This window comes from Pan paniscus, chromosome 5, assembly GCF_029289425.2.
Source record: "Pan paniscus chromosome 5, NHGRI_mPanPan1-v2.0_pri, whole genome shotgun sequence".
Taxonomy (NCBI): Eukaryota; Metazoa; Chordata; class Mammalia; order Primates; family Hominidae; genus Pan; species Pan paniscus.
The window spans coordinates 17,037,737-17,061,104 of record NC_073254.2 but is presented as its reverse complement, the minus strand read 5'-3'; the positions used below and the strand labels follow the sequence as shown (position 1 = coordinate 17,061,104).

Below are 23,368 nucleotides of genomic sequence, written 5' to 3'. Positions count from 1 at the left end.
CTGTCATGAAGAGAAGCTTCCTCTTTCTGCTGGAACTGCCAGCCATAAAGGTCAAGTAAGTCCTGAGCTTTCAGTTTCCCCCTGAGAGCAAAGCCACCAGGTAGGAAAGCTGAGATACAGAGGGCAGCGGGAAAGGGAGAGACCAAATCCGAATGACCGCATCCTGGAAGGCCTGGGATTCAATTGTGCCCCAGATTGAATCCAACACTGTTCAGTAGGTTCCCATTCTGCCTAAGTCAACAGTTACATTTCTGTCACTGCATCAAATACCAGGTTCATAATTCCAGTGTCCACATAGGGCTATGGGAAAAAACAGGAAAACTCTGAGGCAATTGCCAGTAAAGAATGTAAGCCTAATCGCATTCCACCAAGAGTTCTCCCAAAGCCCCCCTGCAGCCTTGCACTCGGGAGAGCCTCATTTAGCAGTGGAGACACACAACAGTGGCTGCCTTCATTTTGCTCCCTGCTTTGAATTGAGCATGAATTGTGCCATGATGGGGTGCATAGAAGCTAGGGCCGAAGAGCAGAGGGAGACCACCCAGCTGAGCCTGGGACAAAAGACAGCTCTCAAGACAGTTTGCAGGATGAGGGAGAACAAGAAGAGGAACATTTGGGGAGCAGGGGAGATGAAAAGCCCACTTTTAGAAATATGAAATTTTGGGCTATCTGCAGGACATCTGAGTAGTCATGTCCACTCAGGATGTAAAACACAATTCTTAAGGTAATGGTGGACATATGGGTCGGAGATACCAAATTTGTAGTCAACAACATTTGGGCAGTGGGGTTGGGGGAAGGTAGAAGGAGAGGTGGGGTTAGTTAAAACCATGGACACGGATGGATGAGGCTGCCCAGAGACAAGATGAGAGAGGAAGACGACACAGCCAGCCCTTGTGGGACAGCAGCCTTTAAAGGGCAGGACTGGGAGCGGGAACCAGGAAGGAAAACAAAAAGAAATGGTCAAGAATGAGAAGAAAAAAAAAAAAAAACCAATGGGAAATGTCACTGAGGCTAAGCAAGAGAGTGTTTCCAAAAATAAAAGCCATTGAAAAAACCAAATGCCATGGAGATCAAAGAGAAGAAAAGCTGGGAAGGATCCCTGGGATTTAGTGGCCTTCTGTAGAGCAGCTTCATTGGTGTGACAGTGGCATGGACCACACCAGACACACTGAGCTGTCCCTTTCCTGAAGCGTCCTGCCTCTCTCCAAGAGTTCTGTGTGTTTCTCTCTCTCTCCTCCTCCTTCCCTGAGCCCCATACTTGTCTCTGTGTCTCCTTGTTGTGCATGCCTCCATGACCACGCTTAGTACATTCCAGGGAAATGATTCCCTTTGCATTTTTCTTTCTTACCAGACCATGAGCTTCTCCAAGCCAGGGACTCTGTGACTCATCTTTTTCTTTTAAGTATTGAACTTTGGTATCACTTACATCTGACAAAACGCACACATCTTAAGTAAGCAACTCAATTGATTTTTAGACACGCATCCACCTGGGTGATCCCAGCTAGATGAAGACATACAAGTTTCTAGGACCCGAGACCCCTGCCCCATGACCCCTCCCAGTTGACACTATTCTGACCTCCATCGCCAGGAATTAGTTTTGCCCAGTTTTGAACTTCATAGAAACGGAGCCATGGAGTCTGTACTCTTTGGAGCTGTCTGCTGTCACTTGACCTTTTGTCATCGTATTGCAGGTAACAGTAATCTGCTCCCTTCCACTGCTCTGTGTTGAATGAATCTACCATAATTTACGTGTCCACGGTTCTGTACGCAGACACGTGAGTTGTTTCCAGATTGTGCTGTTAAGAACAATGCTGCTATGGGCACTCTGGTCCATCTCTTTAGTGGACATAGAACTCATGCTGGGAGGGACATGCTCCGGAGCCTGACTGGCATCTGATCGTTTCAGTACTCTCTCCTCATCCTATACATGGGGCCAATAGAGTAGACACCTAATAAGTAAAAATCACCCTGAAGTCATAAGCAAGTTTTCAGCAAATCTCTTACAGGAAGTCACAGTTAAAGCCGTTTCATAGGGTCTTTGTGGTATCATCAACAAATATTTTTGATTCAGTTTCCAAAAGCTTATGAGTAGGCCAAAAGATCAATTAGCAGACAACATCAGCCCCTCTACTTAAAGAAGTCATAATACAGGCTCATATATGTGTATATATATATATATTCAGTAGATAAGGCAAACCAGCTTTTGTAATGAATAAGATAGCATATGAAGAATTTGTCTTCAAAGAAGACTCAGAAATAGGATCTGCAGTTTCACCAAGGGGAGAGATGAGACATGTACTCTACTCTAGGTTGGAAGGAGGGCCGGGTCAATGTAACTATTATTTTGCACAAAAAAATATGTTTGGGCAGGAATGGGGCCTCAGCAGGTGCCTCAATAAGTGCCCCAGGAATGAACCTCACCAATCAAGATACCAAATTTGGGGGCTTACTTGTGAGATTCAGTTTTCACTGGTTAGAAGAAGTAAGCACTCCGGGAAAGCCAAGGAAGCAGGAGAAACCAGCCTTCGTAGTATGAAGAATGACATCAGGAAATGCCAGAGTTTCAGACTGTCACTATGTCCCCCTATCCTCACCCCCGCTTTGAGGGGCAGAATTTGACCACAGGCTTGGCCTGAGTTTGCATAAAAAGAAGTGAAATCTTACCTGAAAGAAAGGATAAAAGGAACTGCAAGACACTGCAACTTCCAGTTTGGATGCAAGCCTTTTTCTTCATTCCACTTTCCTCCTTCTCCCAGGCCTCTGCCCAACCCATCACCCCAAGGCAGGATGCAAATCCAAACTTGAAGCCAATAGGATTTACTGGTGTTTTTCTGAGTGGCCTCCGTCCCCTTGGAACACTTTCCAAGAGGGAGGGAAATGACTATCTGCCTGCCCTGCTTAAAGTATCCATGCAAAATGAGGAGAGAAATAATTTAATCACAGGTGCTGGTGAGGGTGAATTGAAGGCCATCAATCCTCTGTGGCTGGCAGGCGCAGATAAGAAACAGAGGACATGTGTGGGGGTGGAAATGAACACAAGCGAATATCCTTTGCTTTCTCAGGCAGGGTCTGCCCCAGAGGGAGCAAACTAATGTGTCTCCCTGAGCATCCAACTCCTCTCATTCAAGTGTCAGCTTAAATACAATGACACACTCATTTGCTTCATGGTCTCCCATTAATAATATATGAGAGTTTCTGTAGAAAGCCTGAAAAAAAACTTTATGGGAAACAATGACAGAGTTTTCACCTGTGGTTCAAGGATGTGTGAACTGGTGACACGGGGGCAGACAAGGAGTGAGTAGTGTACTCACTGGTGTTGGGGACACTGGCTCCTGTGATGCCTGCACCTGGACAGTTCAGAAATCCCAGTGGGAATCTCCAAGGAGGCACAGAACCATCCCAGGGGGCACCATTTACACTGAGAGCCAGTGAGGAACAGAACAGGAATGAACGTCATCACATCACTGTCTGAACATTGGCCAAGTGTCCTGAGATACCCAGAATGCTACTGAATTTTAAGTAGGTTATTTCATTGTCTTGGTAAATGTGCTCAGAAGTGTCAGGGTTAGAACTCCTATGTTTTGGAGTTTTGAATATGTATGTACAATGTAAGCACACGAGATGGAAGGCAAGAAAGGGAAGTGGCTGCAGAAGTTTGAGAACCAACCACATCCCCAAGAAACACTCACCCATTGAAGAATGGTGGGAACACAGCACCTTCTCTATACACTGGGAGTTCTAATGGTCAATACACTCTGGTTTAGCACTTCACTAGAAATTCTTAGAAAATGTAGATTTAACTAAATTAAAAGTTTCCCCAAAGGCAAGCACACAACAGGGCATAAAGTAAATGATGAATAAATAATTTTTTATTTGATCCAACAGTCCCCTCCTTTCCTTTTATCATCTTAATTCACATACACTGAAGGTCTGATTCCTGAAGAATTAATCTTCTATTAAGGAAAATACAGTTTCTAATAGCACCAAAAACATTTATTTCTGGTCCCCACTTTCTCTTCCTTGCTCAGCCTGTCTGATCTCCCAGAGCAATAATACTGCTGACTCATTGGTACCTCCAACCCAGCGATCCAGGCCTTCTGTGGCCCACACCCATGTGATGCCCTTGAAGCTTAGTTTACATTCCATGGTAAATCGGTATAATCACTTCTTTGCACATATCCTCAGCTTCCTTGCTTCTTCTGGCTTGGTCACGCTTCCTTAACAAAAATACAATCTCAATCATGTCTTAACTCTCAAGAAACTCGATTCTACTTCCCTGAGAACATCACAGCACCCAGAAGAGAATGCTTACACTCCCACACCTCACCCACCCGTTTCCCAGCATCTGTACCCATGCATTCTGCCTTCCTTCCTTTATTGCAGATAAATTGTACAATCTCCTGCTAAAGCAAAGCTCTCTATTTGCACTGTCCAGCCCATATCCTCAGGTCTACTCAAGGGCATTGCTCCCTGTCTCCTACATCACTATGTTTTCCCATTCAACCAGATTATCAGCATACAATCATGCTACGCTTTCTCTCACTATAAAGTTTCACAGCCAGTTCTCAGTCCTCATCTTACTTGACTCATCAGTAGCTCCAGACATGGCCAATCACTCCTTTCTCCTTGATTCTCTTTCTTCATTTGACTTTCAGGACACCTCACTCCACTTTCCCTCCCACTTCACTGGTCTTTTCCTTCCCATCTTCACTGCTGGCTCCCCTCTACTCCCTGACCTCAGGTGTTGGAGTTTCCCAGAGCCATGTCTTGGCCTCCACCCCCTCTCTATAGACACTCCTTCCCCTGGGGATCTCATCCAGTCTCACAGCTGTAAACAGGATCTATATGCCAATGACCTTCCCCAGTCCACACCTCTCTCCCAAACTTCAACGATCCACTCCACAGACCCCACAGATGTCTGATAAGCATGTCAACTTCAATGAGTCCAAAATCAAACTCTCAATCTTCCCTCCCCAACCAGCAGCCTTTCCCGTTTCAGTTGATGCTGACCCATCTCTAGAGTTGTTTATACCTCTCTCTTTCTCTTCTATGCCTCATCCTAACCTATGGGGAATTCTGACTCTACCTTCAAGATATCCCCAGGACCAAACTCTTCTCACCACCTGCCCTGCTGCTACCAGGTCCAACCCACTGTCATCTCTTGCCTAGATTCCTGCAATTACCTTCTAATAGATTCCCCCACTCCTACCCCACCTCCAGATCTACTCTCAAGGCAAGAGCCAACATTATCCTCAGAAAATGTTCTGCAGGTTATTCAGTCTTCTGCTGAGCACTCTCAGATGGCTTTCTGTGGCCCTCTGAGCAAAAGCAGAAGTCACCCATCTCAACCTACTCAGCTCCCATCATTCCCTCTTTGACCTCACCTGACCTTTCTCCTCAGTATTGCAGCCTGTCCCTACTATGACCCTCCATTGCCTGCCCTCTGGTCTATTTTCCTCCCGTCACTGCCCTCACCACCTTCTCATTGATCGTATAATCAATGTATTATCTGCCTTCCTTCACTGGAATATGAACTCCGTGGGGCAGGGTCTTTATTTTGTTCCCTGTTTTTCTCCAAACATCTAGAACAATTGCTGCATGCCATAGGTGTCAACTTTCTTGGACCCACTAAACCAACTTTTTCTGAAGTCGTGTTTGTGCTTGTGGAAATGCAGATCAGGTCTCCCAGAATCCAGGAAGCAGATGGCCTGGGAGTGAGGGTGGGGCATCTGCACATTTAACAAGCTCTCAGGTCGTGCATATCCATGTGGAGTATCCCTGAGAATCACATGCGAAGTCTCTTAATGTCTTTTTAGATTCTGTACCCTTTCTTTAAATGTCAGTCTACAGGTTCCTAATTGATCAGACAGATAAATCCATGTGTAAGCAGACAGAGGTGGAAGGAGGGTCCTTGGAAACCCCGTCTCCTTGTAGTGGCCTCTGAGGGGAAAGGGCCATTCCCCAAGGCTTCATAGAATGAAGACATCTGGTGTAATGTGTAGTGCAAGCCTATTGCTTTTAGGAAATTTTTATTAACGTTAACTTTTTACTGACTCAATTCTCCTGATTGAATTAGACTGCACTAAAATTTAGAATGAGCCTAAAGATGCTAAAATATAAAACTCCCCTCTGGAAATGCAACTTTTCTCTCTCTGCTGCCCCCACTGTCACCCCCACCCAACCTGAGCACAGCTCCTGTCCCTCCCCACTCTGTGGAGGCTGCTGCATTCTGACAGTCTCAGTAGCTTTCTTTACCTCTTGCCACAGGAATCTTCTGCTGCCCTGGGCCATGCTGACTTCAGCCCCAGATCACCCTGATTCTCTCTTTTCTCCATTCCTCTTCCTCGATTTCCCAAATACTACCAAAGTAAATGATGCACCCATGTGGATTGGCTCCATTGCAAATTAATGTTTTTGAGTCTGGACTGGAACCACAGTCCTGCACGATAGCTTACTTGGTCATTGGAGGTCAGTCCCCCTTCCCTTCCCTTCTCCAGTGAAGGCTACACCCAACTTTGCCTACTCTCCTCAAAGTGACAATGCCCTTACAGCTCTTAATAAATACCATTCCCTTCTGAGTTGACAGAGAAAACAGATGCTATCTGGCACATACTCCCTCAATTCCCCTCTACTTTTGGACTAACCTTACTAATGTTTTTATGGTTGTGGTTTCAAAAAGATGTCTTCACTTCCTTTCAAGATAATTCTTCCCATGCCCTTCATTCCATCCCCCCAGTTCTCCACTGGAATGTGCCCTCTGTTGTATCTTCTGCCTCTTTCTTTCTACTATCCCTACCTTTCAGCCAGAGGAAAAGAAATACAAAAAGAAAATACATCAACACTGTCAACTCTGTGCCCCCTCAAACTACTTGTCTCATCTCTCTCTCTCTATTCTTCTCCAAAGTCTATGAAAATATTCTAAATGGCCATCACTACAGTCACACCTCCTGTTTCCTCCTCAACCAGTTTAAAATAACTTTTGCCCCTGTCTTTTCAAGAAAATGCTTTCTCAAAAATGAGAACTCTTTTTTATTTTTAGCTTCCACATATGAGTGACATCACAAAGTGTTTCTTTTTCTGTGCCTGACTTATTTAACTTAGCATAACGTCCTCCAGGCTCATCCATGTGGCTGCAAATGACAGGGTTTCCTTCTTTTTATGACTGAATAATATTCCACTGGGTGTTTAAAAGTTGATATCATAGAAGTAGAGAGTAGAATAGTGGTTACCGGAGGCTGGGAAGGGAAGCAGGTAGGAGGGTTATGGAGAGGTTGGTTAATGGGAACAAAATTACAGTTAGATAAGAGGAATAAGTTACAGGATAGTTGGGTAGTATAGCATAGTAGGATGACTATAGTTAACAGTAATTTATTGTATATTTCAAAATAGCTAGAATGGAGGATATTGAATATCCTCAATACAAAGATGCAATAAATATTTGAGGTGATAGGTATCCCAATTACCCTGATTTGATCATTACACATTGTGTACATGTATCAAAATATCGCATGTATTCCATCAATATATATAATTATTCTATGTCAATCAAAATTTTTTAAAGTTAAAAAATGAGAAATCTTACTTCCACACTGCATCCTTAACACCTAACCCAGTGACTCTCATATAGTAGATTTTATGAATATTTGTTGAAAAAGCAGTTCCTAATGATTTCCTAACTTCCAAATACAACAGCCTCTTGTCACTAAGCCTGGTCTCTCCACCACCCTACAGTCTAACCTCCACACACTATAGTGAGAGGTCTTTTTAAAACATGCATCAGATGGGATGAATAGACTTTAAAGTGACCTCCACGACCCCCACCTCCTAGTATTCAGGTTCTAGTTCATCCCCCTTGAGCGTGAATGAAATCCGTGACTTGCTTCTAACCAATAGAATATGGCAAAGGTGTTGGAAGGTCACTCTTATTACAACGTTATGTTATAAAAAACTCTGTCTTGCCAGTAGCCTCTCTCTGGAGTCTTGTTCTCCTTGTTGACTTTGAGGAAGCAAGTCACCAGAAATAAGTGAATTCTGCCAACAACCTAAGGGAGCTTGGAAGTGGATTGTTCCTCAGCTGAGCCTCCAAATGAGAACAAAGCCCAGCTGACACCTTGATCACAGTCAGGAGGGAGGCTGTGCCACCCTCCTATAGAACTCTTAGAAGAAAACTTAGGAGGAAAACACCATGGCATTGGACTTGGCAAGGATTTCCTGAATATGACACCCAAAGTACAGGCAACAAAAATAAAATTAGACAAATTGGACTACATCAAAATTAAACATTTCTGTGCATCAAAGGACACAATCAACAGAGTGAAAAGACAACCCTTGGAATGAGAGAAAATATTTGCAAATCAGACATCTCATAAAGGATTAATAGGCAGAATATATAAAGAATCCCTACAACTCACTACAACAACAGAAATAACCTGATTTTAAAAATGGACAAAGGATGCAAATAGACATTTCTCCAAAGAAGATTTACAAAGAGCCAAAAAATATATGAAAAGGTGCCCAATATCATTAATTATTAGAGAAATACAAATCAAAACCACAATGAGACTTTATACCAATTAGGATGATTACTATTTAAAAAAAAACAGAAAATAACAAATATTGGCAAGGATGTGGAGAAATTAGAAATCTTGCTCACTGTTGATGGGATTCTAAAGTGGTGCAGCTATCATAGAATTCAATATGGTAGTTCCTCAAAGTACTAAAAATAGAATTATCACATGACCCAATAATTTCACCCTTAGAAATATACTAAAAGAAATCAAAAGGAGGGACTGAAACAGGTCTGTATGCCCCCATGTTCACAGCAGCATTGTTCACAATAGCAAAAGGCGGAAACAACTCACATGTCCAACAACAGATAAATGGATAAAGAAAACGTGGAATATATGTATATACACACACACACACACATAAACACACAATGGAATAGTATTCAGACTTAAAAAGGAAGGAAATTCTGACACATGCTACAACATGGATGCACCTTGCGGACACTATGCTAAGTGAAATAAGCCAGTCATGAAAGGACAAATACTGTAGGATTCCACTTATTTGAGGTGGAATTCGACTAGCAGTCAAATTCAGAGACAGAAAGTAGAATGGGGTTGTCGGGGATCTGGGGAGGGGAAATGGGAATTATTGTTTAATGAATACAGAGTTTTCACAAGATGAAGAGTTCTGAAGATGGATGGTGATGATGGTTACACAACAATAAGAATACTTAACTCTGCTGAACTGTGCACTTACAATGGTTAAAATGGTAATTTTTTTTTTTTTGAGACGGAGCCTCGCTCTGTTGCCCAGGCTGGAGTGCAGTGGTGTGATCTCAGCTCACTGCAACCTCCACCTCCCAGGTTCAAGCGATTCTCTTGCCTCAGCCTCCCAAGTAGCTAGGACTACAGGCATGCACCACCAGGCCCGCCTAATTATTGTATCTTTTAGTAGAGATGGGGTTTCACCATGTTGGCCAGGCTAGTCTCGAACTCCTGAGCTCGAGTGATCCACCTACCTCGGCCTCCCAAAGTGATTACAGGTGTGATCCCCTGTGCCCTGCAAAGTGGTAAATTTTGTTATGTCTATTTTACCACAATTTAAAATAAGTAAATAAAAATCATTTACAGATAAAAGGTACATTCAAAATATAAAATACATCAATGAATTTTAAAGTAACAGAGTACCAAAAGTTTTTTTATATTGTTTCAGAATCTATGTTGCAATTAACTTTTAAAAATTATCATTTATTTAAATTTATGAAGACTCAAAGAATATTTATAATTATCCAAAAGACTATTTAAATACTTCTCCTTTTGCAACTACATATTTATGTGAAGCCAGATTTTCCTTATACGTTTCAACCAAAACAACATTTTGCAACAGACTGAATGCAAAGCGTGTATGAAAATCCAACTTCTTCTATTATGCCAGACATGACAGAGGTTTGTTTAAAAAAAAAAAAAAAAGTAAAACGATGCCACTTTACTGAGTTTTCTGTGTTGAAAATACAGCAATTTTTCATAAAAACATCATTTATGTCAACATGTAATAGGCTTATGTTTATGTGAATTAATGAAAGATGTTTGCATATGAATTAAATATTTTAAATCTGCCCAGTTTGGGTTTCTAATATGGTAATTGTCTATAGGTACGCTACACATAATGATAAACTATTTGGGGTCCTTGATAATTTTTTAAAGTGACAAGGGGCACTGAGCCCCAAAACTGTGAGAACTGCTGCATTCAGATGGCTGTATTACAGGGGATAGAGCATTTAATCTCCTCCTCTGGCTCCTCTGCCCCTGGAAGATGGCAGTTTTAATAGAGAGACTGTAGACAGTCCCATTCTGGGGGCTGGAAGGTTGAAGCCAGGACTGCTAGGCTGAAATCAAGGTGCCAGCCGTGCTGCGCTCCCTTCGGAGGCTTTAAGGGAGAATCTGCTCCTGCCTCTTCCAGCTTCTGATGGCTGCGGGGTCCCCGGGCCTGCGACTACATCCTCCAGTCTCTGCCTGTCTTCACCTGGCCTTCTCCTCTTCTGTCTGCGTGAAATCTCCTCTTATAAAGACACATGTAGATTGGATACCATTGTTTGATTCAGGTTGAGCAATCCCTTTATAATCATATTTGAGTCTTCTTTTGAAGTTGCAGCCCAACAGTGTCAATAAGAGATGTTTGAGCTGGGTGCCGTAATCCTAACACTTTGGGAGGCTGAGGCCAGAGGATCGCTTGAGGCCAGGAGTTCAGGAGCAGCCTGGGAACACAGGGAGAACCTGTCTCTACAAAAAATAAAAATTAGCTGGGTGTGGTGGTGCACACCTATAGTCTCAGCTACTCAGGAGGCTGAGGCACTTGAACCTGGGAAGTTGAGGTTGCAGTGAGCTGTGATTGCACCACTGCACTCCAGCATGAGTGACAGAGCAAGACCATCTCTCTCTCTCTCTCTCTCTCTCTCTCTATATATATATATATATACACACACATATATATAATCAAAAATTAAAATTAAAAATTAGCTGGGCATGGTGGCACACACCTGTAGTCCTAACTGCTAAGGAGGCTGAGGCAGGAAGATTGCTTGAGCCCAAGAGTTGGAGGCTGCAGTGAACTATGTCCACTCCAGCCTGGACAACAGAGCTAGATCCTGTCTCAAAAACGAATGAAAGAAAGGAAGAAAGAGAGAGAGAGAAGGAAGGAAGAGAGAAAGGAAGGGAGAGAGAAAGGAAGGGAGAGAGGAAGGAAGAGAGAAAGGAAGGAAGAAAGAAAGAGAGGAATAGAGAAAGGAAGGAGGAGAGAGAAAGGAAGGAAGAAAGAGAGGAAAGAAGGAAGGAAGGAAAGAAAGAGAGAAAGAAGGAAAGAAAGGAAGAGAGAAAGGAAGGAAGAAAGGAAGGAAGGAATAGAGAAAGGAAGGAAGAAAGAGAGGAAGAAAGGAATAGAGAAAGGAAGGAGGAGAGAGAAAGGAAGGAAGAAAGAGAGGAAAGAAGGAAGGAAGGAAAGAAAGAGAGAAAGAAGGAAAGAAAGGAAGAGAGAAAGGAAGGAAGAAAGGAAGGAAGGAATAGAGAAAGGAAGGAAGAAAGAGAGGAAGAAAGGAATAGATAAAGGAAGGAGGAGAGAGAAAGAAAGGAAGAGAAAAAGGAAGGAAGAAAGAGAGGAAAGAAGAAGGAAGGAAGGAAAGAAAGAGAGAAAGAAGGAAAGAAAGAAAGAAGAGAAGGAAGGAAGAGAGAGAAAGGAAGAGAGAAAGGAAGGAAGAAAGAGAAAAAAGGAAGGAAGGAAGGAAAAGAAAGAAAGAGAGAAACAGGAAAGAAGAAAGAAAGAAAGAAACGTTTGATTTGTTCACAATCACAGTGTGCTTTGTGTTTGCTTTTCTAGTCTTTTCTTAATTCACAATAAAGAGATACTAGTAAGGATATGGGTCCTGAAACCCAACTACCTAGGCTGAAGCTCAGCTCCATTTACAACTTATGTCGCCTCAGAAAACTTAGTTGTTCATTTATATTTCAGTCTCCTCATCCATAAAATGGGAATGATAATATCCTACTACTTAGAATTGTTGTGAACAGCAAATGAGTCCGCAGTTGTAAAACACTTACAAGAGCGCCTGGCACATAGTGAGCGTTATATAAATGTTCATCGTTATTATTATATGAACAACCTTACCAAGAAGAAATTGAATGTGGTTTAAGGATTAGATCATTGGAATTGCAGTTGGAATTGGAATTAATATCATTGACATGATGGATATGGATGAAGCATTTCAGCTGTCCAATAAGAAGTCACAAGACACTGAGACCAGGGTACCCAACAAGACATCATTTTGCATTTCCGCAGTAGAACCCGTACCTATTTTTCAGAGGTTTCCGGGCCATGCCGTTCTGCCCCTCCCACCCCAGAGCATCCCGCACAGCCCGAGGCAGCTTCTCTGAACAGTCTCCAAAGTCAGCCGAGTCACTTGGTAGTTTTTTTGTTTTTTTTTTTAATTCTTCTTTAGGCACAGCCTCTTTCTGAAAATGAATGGTATATATTTACAGAGAAAAAAAAAATGACAGCATGTTTTCTGTGAATAGCTACATCATTTTTATTCCACTTCCTGTTTCCACCATTTGGAGTATTTATAAAGTTTTCCATTTGATCCTTTTTTTTTTGGACAGACTGCTTGTTTGGAAACAGCGGAGGAACAACAACTAAATAACATGGAGTGCGCAGGCACCGAAGCTATAAACAGCCTCATCAGCATTGCCCTCCTGCCCAAGGGTGGAATGAGCCGTATCTTGATTGAGACTCAAGGGGACAGGACTCTGAAGTGGCACAAAGAGCGAGCAGTGTGCAGAGCCCATATGCAGGCCTGCGCGGGGCAGACGACGCACAGCGCAGGAGGATTTCTGCTCCTGCCTGGAATTCATTTGCAGTCATTACCTTGTGGGTGCGAAGAGTTGCCCAGAAAACAGAGGATGGAAAATAAGGGTTATCACAGACTATTAAATAGCTCTGCGGTTTCTATCCCAAAGGGATCCGGAAAGGGAAGGCTCTTAAAAAGCTGTCTCCAGATAGTCTTTTAAGAGAACCTGTTAGCAGAAGTCAAGCCCTCAATAATATGAGTAGTGAAGTGACAGAAAGCCCTAGAATGAAGGGAGGATGGTGACGATTGGACAGCAAATCCGAGGGTGCTTGTCTCAGGGACTTTGCCGACGGCCTGTTTCTCAAGGCACAGTGGCTTTCTGTTCCTGGAACAAGTGATTCAGTGCATTTCCCAGAATGATTTTTCAAGCTGGCTTCTTTGCTGGATCTGAGACCCAACCCGTCCGTTTATAACATGTTAATTTCAGGGCAGAGTGAAAGCCACCCATCCAAAGCTAGCCCAGAACCAAAATAGAACACAGTAATACAGAATGTTTTTGAGTTTTCCTGCTCGAAGCCCTTTCTGGCTAAAAGGCATTCCCTATAGCTTGTAATTCCTCAAGGAAAAAAGCCTGATTGTATTGAAATCCCTGTGTGTTACATCATGGGATGCAGCTTGGTCCCCTTCTTTGTTGCTTGTTACTTACATTTAATCTGTCTTACCATTAAGAACAACAACAACAAAAAAATACCTCTGGAGTTGGCTGCCAACCCTGTCACCACAGAAGAACAGGTGTCAGGACCACCCTAGTTAAGTCATGTGGTGCTAAGGGACTTGTTCATGGCAATGGTTTTTCCTTTTAAAAAAATACCTCCATGGTCATGGGTCGCACTGAGGTGACTGGAGGATGTCCGGCCTTTGCAGGCTACTCAGAAAAGGATGCAACTTCTGTGAAAGGTGGACTTGTCACGTGGGGTTGGAGCCATGGGTGACAACATGAATTGCCCCAGAATCCAGGAACTGGAGAGATAGGGAGCAATCTCCCTGGACAGCTCTCAAGGAGGATCAGGAAATGCTGCAAAACTTGCCATCAAGATGCACGACTAGCAAGGATGGCATTAGAAAGGGTTCCTGGGTGCAGTGGCTTGCACCTGGAATCCCAGCACTTAGGGAGGCTGAGACAGGGGGATCACTTGAGCCCAGGAATTCGAGACCAGCCTGGGCAACAAAGTAAGACCTCCATCTCTACCAAAAATAAAAAGTAGCCAAGCATGGTGGCACACACCTGTAGTCCCAGCTACTTGGGAGGCTAAGGTGGGAGGATCTCTTGAGCCCAGGAGTTCAGGGCTGCAGCAAGCCATGATTGCACAACTACGCTCAGTCTGGGCAGCAGAGCCAGACCCTGTCTCAGAAAGAAAAAAAAAAGAGGATTCTCAAGGCTGATAATACACAGGTGTTTGCATGCACGTGCTCAGGTACTCTCCTAGAAAGTACCTGAAAAACACACGAGAAAAGCTTTTCGTAAGATTTTATTCAAATCAGCAGTATAAAAGTCACAGCAGAGTATTTAGCCCTATTAAGCAATGGAGCCATTTATCATAGTAAAGGGAAGGGAATTGGGGGTTAGCCTACTTCTAGGCATTTCATTCAAGGGAGAAAGATGAGGGAAAACACATAATATATCTTAGGAACAGTAATGTCCTGTTATTGTTAAAAACTGCTGGGACCTCATTAGAACTTATGAAAACATCATCTATAAGTACTGAAAGGCAATAAATCTTCGGCAGCCAAAAAAAGAAAGTGGGCAATGGGAGGGAAAGGCAAGAGGGAAGAAAAAGAGGGAGAGAAGAAAAAGAAAAATAAAACAAAGAAGAAAATTACCATCTATCTGTGGTCTTCTCACTACGCTAGGAGCCAGCACTTTCCATGTTTGCCTGCCAGCTGGCTTCCCAAAGTGACCGTGTAAATTTGGCAGCTTGATGCCAGTGGACCAGGTAGGAGACTATATTAAATATTTTAAAATAATTATTGACAATTAATAAAATGTTTAGAATAGGTTTTTTCTCTTCACTTTTCATACTATAACCTCTCAGTGATCTTGGTTCCTTCCTTGGACATGGAAATTCCTTTTGGTAAGCTTCATCCTGTGACTCAAGTCGAGCTAATTCTGAACGGAGCAGATATTGTACAGTAAGAGGTTCAGGTTGCTGCTTTGGGGTTAATGAAACATTGTCCCTATAGCCGTTATTCTTGGCACATGGCTGCAGAGCATCTTCCAGGCCAAATGCCTTTATAAGATTGCAGGGACTATGCAGCTCAATTGTTCTGGAATTGAGAAATGGTCACAGATAATAAGTAATCATCCTCTTTTTGCAAAATGGAAATCATTATAGCTTCAGCAGTGAACTAGGTGGAAAGAATCGACTGTCAGAACCTGCACAGTAACCACGTCAACAGAAAGTTGTCAGTAGAGAAAGAAATCTCTTGGTAAGTAGAGAGCACAGTATATTCTGTATTCCATAAATGTAATCTTCTTTTTTCTATAAGAGAGATGAGTTGACTCCTCAACTGGCCAATCAGTATGAGGCTGCAAATTCTTCCCTATCTGGCTTTCATGTCTGGAGAGAAACATGCTCACCATTATTTGTACTTTTTTATTGTCTGCTGATCATTTTTAAAACATTTAACACTTCCATAAATATACACTGCTTTCATAACTTAATATTAAATAAAAAGCTAAATTATTAAGTATTAAACAAAACTATGCATTTAACAAATTTGACCCTTCTAAACATTTAAGCATTAAATAATATAAAAAATTAATCAGATTCTTCCAAACATTTAAATGGCATAAGTCTTAGTGATGCTTTAAACATGTAAAAAGGAAACAAAATTATCATAATGAATACAAAACAGATCACTACACTTATACCCAAACTGGTTCACTAAAGACTTAATTCCGTGAATTTAAGTTTGTTTCTCCATTATTATTTTTATTTGTATTCTATTTTCTTTCTAGAATACAAACTTTACTCATTTAGCTAAGAAATCAAGACTTACCTTTCTAGACTAGCTATGACAGCAGATAGGAGTTTTGAGACTGAAGATAAGATTTTGGCAGCTTCCCAAGGAAATTGTTGCCAAGTCACTTACCCTGGTCCCTTATTAGAATTGTACTTGATCCACCACTTCAGAAGTTCTCCCCATCATTGGCTTTGGAAAATATGATGGGTTTTGACCTTTTGTGACCTTAATCATCTTGTCAATATCCAAATGGTGAGTATTTATCATGTCTTATCTTTATGGAATGTTCAGTACAAGTTCCTTTTTCAGCTTTTATTCTAAGTAAGACCTGGTCTGGTATATTTAAGTCTAAAGCCTTGGGTTGATTTGGGTCACTGAAACATTGTAACATTTCTTTCTCATCAGCCATTAAGATCCATAATATTGGTGGGACACAGTGGTTCACACCTGTAATCCCAGCACTTTGGGAGGACGAGGGGGGCAATTCACTTGAGGTCAGGAGTTCGAGACCAGCCTGGCCAACATGGTGAAACCCCGTCTCTACTAAAAATACAAAAATTAGCCGGGTATGGTAGCACAAGCCTATATTCCCAGCTTCTCAGGAGGCTGAGGCAGGAGAATTGGTTGAACCCAGGATGCGGAGGTTGTAGTGAGCCAAGATCGTGCCACTGCACTCCAGCCTGGGAGACAGAGTGAGATTCCATCTCAAAAAAAAAAAATCCATAATATTGACATAAAGATGCCAGCAAAAACCCAATAGCTATTCTTCATCTGCCTTTGTGTGTAGGAAGCTGGGACAGCACAATTCTGATGGTATCCTTCACGCCTTTAGGGGCCCAGAGCTGCCTATCTCTTCCACCTTCCTCTTTATATGTAGACCTGATTAAATAGTGCAACATTGGAAACAGTAAGCAGAACACTGCTCAACAAAATTGAGGAACCCAGCAAGAGGATCTCTTTAGGATATATTTCCTTTTAAACTTGACTTTGAGTGCATTATTCAGATTAAAGATGAGGACCACTCGACTATGACCATTATGAAGCTTTGCTACCACCTGTCTTATAATTTCAGCACAGTGGTTCTCTAAGTATGGTTCCCAGACTGGCAGCACCACCTGGGAACTTAGAAGAAATTCAAAGTCTCTGACCCTGACCCAGACCAACTGAATAAGAAACTCTAAGAGTAGGGCCCAGAAGGCCGCCCACAGCCCTCGTGGTTACGACACTGCTGAAGTTGGATGACCGCTGCAGTGGCACCCCCATCAAGCATCTGAGTCTTTATTTCCTTGCACCAGCAGTCAGCAGATGGAAGCTTCTGGTGAAGTTCCCTGAATTTTAAGATTACTAATTTTTGAAGACGATACTTGCAGGAATAAAGACATACTGGCACAGTTTTGTCATGCTCAGAAAGAACCTATCCCAACAGCGATATTATACATACGTGCTAGGGTTGAAGACAGAGGTATTTGTTCAATCAAGTCACAGCACAGGGACTTAATTGAGAAAAATGACACTTTAACTGATCAGATTACAACCTACATCAAGGAGTCCTGAAATTGGGAAATTGTGGAGGAAGAGAGGGAAGGGGGAGAAAGAAATTCTATGTTAAAGACTAAAAACTCTGGACACCAGAAAGGTTGAGTTTGTTCTGCACAGGGACCCTCAGCTGTCCCCATCTGCTTTGTATCCAATGAGTTCCACTAAGAATTCTTGATTTTCAGCCTTGGTTGGGTGACAAGCCCCCCCCATCCTCCAGAGAAGCTCTTTCAAGTGGCCTTGATTTGCCTAAACTCATCACCCCATCACCTGGTCCTTTACCCTAAGAAAATAACCCTGCCCCAATTCAAAGAGAAAAGAAGTCATCAGATCAGTAATCCCTCAGATTTCTCCCACAAAATATACAGATTTAACCTGTAAGTACATTCACCTTTTCTTCTCCCTCCCTATTAAAATGAAACAGGTGCCCTCCCCCCTCATCTAAGGTTACTTCACCTCCACTCTGGAGCCCACCCTTTTGCATCCAAAGGACTTTCCCTCTCATGACTATCTCCCTCTCCTTTTCCTTCACCGTCTCCTTCTATACAGGCTCATTCTCAACCACAGAGAAATGTACTCAAATCCCCCTTACTTTAAATAAAGAGCAGCCGGGCACAGTAGCTCACGCCTGTAATCCCAACACTTTGGAAGGCCCAGATGGGCAGACTGCTTGAGCCCAGGAGTTCAAGACCAGCCTGGGCAACACGGTGAAACTCCATCTCTACAAACAAACAAAAAATGGCCAAGTACGGTGGCTCACTCCTGTAATCCCAGCACTTTGGGAGGCCAAAGTGGGTGGAGTTTGAGAACAGCCTGGCCAACATGGTGAAACCCCATCTCTACTAAAAATACAAAACTAGCCGGGCCTGATGGAGTGTGCCTGTAATCCCAGCTACCTAGGAGGCTGAGGTGGGAGGATTGCTTGAGCCCGGGAGGTCAAGGCTGCAGTAAGTTGTGATCGCACCACTGCTCTCCAGCCTGGGAGACAGAGCAAGACCCTGTCTCAAAAACAAACAAACAAAAAAGCATACTGAAACCCCATTTTTCCTTACCTACTCTTATCCCTCCAACTACTTGGTATTCTGGTATGAATCCTAGGCAGTTTCCATGTTAAAAGAGAGGATTCACAAGGTTCTACCAGGAAATGGCTTTATTCTATGCAACCCCTCATTTCAACCTGTCCTGTGGAATTTGTTCCTGCCCTCCTCTGGAAGGGAGATTGGGTACAACCATAGTTGTAAGAATATACAAGAGTGGTCTTCTTTTTGCCATTGGTGTACTTGTTCCTCTGTCTTAATCAAAATTCTGAACTTTACTTAAAGCTTCTCCCCACTCTCGGCTTTGCCTTGGAGGCCTTGGAGTGGGTAGGGGTCTCTTGTCTTTCTAAGCTTCATGCTTCTGTACTGCCCCCTCCTCACAAATCCTCCTCTGGCTCCTTCTGGGAGAAAGCCAAGGCCAGGGAAGCTCTGATTTGGCAGACAGTGCCTCCACCTTCTAATAGTGCTCTCTTGGTCTTGGGGACCCCCAAAACTGACTATTTTTCCTGGAGTACATTTAAGAGACGTTCTGCATAACTGTGGATCTCTCAAAAAGCTCCCTGCTTCCCATGTTTAGCCACTTACAACTCCCTTTTAACTCTGTTTCTGATGGTCCAATCAACACAAACTCTCTCCCCGGTCGGGTCTCTGGCTCTCCAGGTGGCCCTTTTAGGTAAAGTCCACTTAAACGTGACTCCAGACATTTATTTCCAAGTCTGGTGGACTAGAAACCCTAAATGACCCAGCCCCAATTTCAGAAAAGGAAAATAAATGAAACTGGATAAATATGAAACAAAAGAAAATAACATTTTAGTGAATCAACATGCCAGCAATAAAGTGAGGCGTCTATCTTACTCTGAAACTTGGAAGCAGGAGTTTCCAGTTTCAAAGTAAGATACTGAGCCTGGGAACTATGGAAAGTAAGGAAGATCCAAAGCAGCCTCCACCCAAAACTAAGTACTGAACTCTGATGACCTTTCGTTTCCATTTGAGAGCTACAGGGGCATGAGAAACAGAAAATTAAGCCCACCCAAGGTGGAGAGACTGCCCCACCAAGTGAAGCCTAGAATGTCTATAGCCTTAGTATAAGGGTAAGTAGGAAACAGACTAGCAAAGAAGGGGAAAGAAAGAACATGCCTATCTTGAGAAGTCTTAACTACAATCCCAACTCATATGGGTTTTCAGCCAATACACACTATGTCTGTGTTTTGAAAAAACAGACAAATTGGTCTCAAGCTGGTCATGCCCCAGGTGACTTCTAGAAGAAATCTCATATACAGGTGCTCCTCGACTTACCATGAGGTTACCTCCTGATAAACTCATTGTAAGTTGAAAATATCATAGGTCTAAAATGCATTTAATATGACTAGCCTACCAAACATCAGAGTTTGGCCTAGTCACCTTCGTTGTGCTCAGAATTTACATTAGCCTGCAGCTGGGCAACAGACAACACAGCTCACTGTCACTTATCAGTTGTTTGCCCTTACGATCATGATCTCCTGGCTGACTGCCTAGCATCTCAAAAGAGGATCATGCAGTTTTCCGTGAATGCATATCACTTTTGCACCACAGTAAAGTCAAAAAATTGTTAAGTCAAACCATCATAAGTCAGGGACCATCTGTACTCTCAAAAGGAACCCAACCTCAACTCAATCTCAAAGAATTTCAACAGATAAAGTCTCAAGAAACAGAAATACAGAAGGAAACAAGGAACAAGAGCCAGGAACATGAGCAAGTAGCAGCAGAACATGCAGACACACCCACACATGTTGCAGATTGGGTGCTTTGGAAGCAGCCACAGGGTCAGACCTTGGAATACAGTGCTTATTAGGGTCAGCAACTGTGAAAGGGAGGAGAAGGAGAAGTTGAACTGTAATGTAGCTCTAACAAACCCTTGTTCAACCCAGTGTGTGAAAATATCATCCATGAGAGGTGCCAGGTCTTGATACCCTCACAAAATGGCCAGGTCTTGATACCCTCACTCTGTCCTCAGATGCAGGCTATTTTGAATAGGGCATGGCCGTAGGCAAGGCAGCTCCCTGCAGATGGAGGCTGCCTGCTGAGCTCATTTCTCCCCACAGCTGGGCATAGACATCTGGACATCAACTCTTTCCTTGATGTGGATATAGGTGGCACATCTCTGTGTCAGATAGATAGATAGTTAGATTAGATGTCAGAGAGACCAAGATTTTCGATATGGAACCTATCAAATAGAATATAAAATAAGTATTTTATTTATTTTTGAAGACAGGGTATCGCTGTCACTCAGGCTGGAATGCAATGGCACAATTCCAGCTCACTGCAGTCTCAAGCTCCCAGGCTCTAGCAATCCTCCCACCTTAGTCTCCCGAGACTAGGACTACAGGTGCACACCCGCCATGCCTGGCATATATATATAGATATAGTAGAGATGGGGGTCTCACTACATTACCCAGGCTTATCTCAAACTCCTGACCTCAAGCTGTCCTCCTGCCTTGGCCTTCCAAAGTTCTGGGATTACAGATGTGAGCCACTGTGCCTGGCCAAGTATTTTAAGGTTTTAATAAATATTTCATTCCTTTAGAGTTTTGAAAATAAACGAGCACATTTGTAAGGAGAACCAAATTTGTAAAGTAGAACTTCTAGAATGAAAATTATAATATTCAGATTTAAAAGTTTATTAGACGTGTTAAACAGCAGATTAAGCACAATCAAAGAAACAATTACTAAACTAGAAAATAGGCATGAAGAAATCATTCAAAATGCAGCCCAGAGAAACAAAGAGATGGAAGAGAGAATAAGAAGATGTAATGTATGTTTAGAGTTCAGTAGAAGACATGAGAGAGAATGAAGAAGAGGTGATATTCAATACAATAATGACTGAGAGATTTCCAGATTTGTTGAAAGACTCAAACCATCAGAGCCAGGAAGCCCAATAAATTCCCTGTGGGTTAAATAAAATAAATCCAAAGGTAGATGCATTATTAAAAACAACAACAACAACCAAAGAACATCAAAGACAAGCAGGTTTTCAATGCAAGCCAGAGAGAAAAGACAACAACCTTCAAAGGGAAGGAGTTACATTAAAGGTTGATTTCTTATCAACAATAATCAAAGCCAAAAGAGAGTAGAATATTTTTTTTCAGTTTGCAAAATTTTTTCAGTTACTGTCATCCTGGAACTCCACACCGAGTCAAATTATTTTTTCAAGAACGAAGAATAAATAATAACCTTTTCAGACAAACAAAACCTGAGAGAGCTTCCCCCCACGGACTCTTATAAGCAGAAATTCTTGTAATTTCTGCTTGTAAGGTATTTGGCAATCCTAAAATTAAAAACATACTTTCACCAAAAAACATACTGGAGAAAATAAGAAAACAAGGCAAAGAGTGAAAGAAGATACTTGTAATACATATAACCCACAAAGTCTAATATCAATGATATGTACAGGGATGATATGGTTTGGCTGTGTCCCACCCAAATCTCGTCTTGAATTCCCACATGTGTGGGAGGGACTCAGTGAAAGGTAATTGAATCATGGGGGGCAGGTCTTTCCCGTGCTGTTCTTGTGATAGTGAGTAAGTCTCATGAGATCTGATGGTTATCATAAAGGGGAGTTTTCCTGCACAAGCCCTCTTCTCTTGTCTGCCACCATGTGAGCTGTGCCATTCACCTTCTGCCAAGATTGTGAGGCTCCCCCAGGCATGTGGAACTGTGAGTTCTCCATTAAACCTCTTTCCCTTGTAAACTGGCCAGTCTCAGGTATTTCTTTATCGGCAGCGTGAAAACGGACTAATACAAGGGATCTTTCTAATAATGAATAGGAATATGACAACTCAACAGAAAAATGGCAACCAACTCAAACAGGCATTTCATGCAAAAGGAAATTCAAATGGCCGATAAACTTATTTTTAGATGCTCAAATTTATTAGTAATCCAAGAGATGCAAACGAAAATCATAATAAGATACCATGACATTAGGATGTCAGAAACTCTGAAGTTTGATAAACCAAATGTTGGTTGGGACGTGAAGCAACTGGGACTTCCATACACTGCTGTTGGCAGTGGAAGCCAAGAACAGGTTGTTATGGAAGATAAGAATAGAGTGATCGCTTCCACTGGGATGGCCTTTCTAAGAAAATTTTAGCTGAGATTGAAGAATAAGAAGGAGTTCATTAGATCAAGCTTTTCCAGCATAGAAAAATTTGTGGACGGTTGGGCGTGGGGTCTCAAGCCTGTAATCCCAGCAGTTTGGGAGGCCGAGGTGGGTAGATCACCCGAGGTCAGGCGTTCAAGACTAGCCTGGCCAACATAGTGCAACCCCGTTTTTACTAAAAATACAAAAATTAGCCAGGCATGGTCGTGGGCACCTGTAATCCCAGCTACTTGGGAGGCTGAGGCAGGAGAATCGCTTGAACCCAGGAAGCAGAGGTTGCAGTGAGCCGAGATCACGCCACTGCACCCCGGCCTGGGCAACAGAGTGAGACTCCATCTCGAACAAAGAGAAAAATTTGTGGAAAAGCCTGAATGGTAGAGGGCTTGGCATGTCTAAAGAACAGAAAGACAGCCAGTGTTGCAGGACAGAGGAGCAAGGGGTGTGTGTACAGAACAGCCCAGGATTAGGTTAAAGTGGCAGAGGCATTATTCACGTTTTTCAGGTTATTCTGAGGATTTTGACTATCATCCTAAGACCTATGGGAAGCTATTCAAGGGCTTAACGAGCAAGGTAGTGGCGTTATCATATTTGCATTTTTCAAAGATCACTCTGGCTAATAAGGAAAACGGGTTGGGTGCATGTGTGTGTAATAACGGACACAAGGAAATCACCCAGGAGCCTTTTGCAATAATCCAGGTGATGAAGAATGAGAGCATAGTCTAGGGGGAAGTGGGCAGATTGTGGATAGTTAGGAAGTAAAATCAACAGACCTTAGCGATGGTTTGGTTATGGTGG

General features: G+C 42.6%; 1 long non-coding RNA gene across 2 annotated transcripts in view; it reads right to left on the bottom strand.

The window, feature by feature from the left end:
* LOC103786225 (uncharacterized) overlaps positions 1-23,368 on the bottom strand; it is a 277,117-nt gene that overhangs the window by 91,838 nt on the left and 161,911 nt on the right. The gene's annotated exons all lie outside the window — the stretch shown is intronic.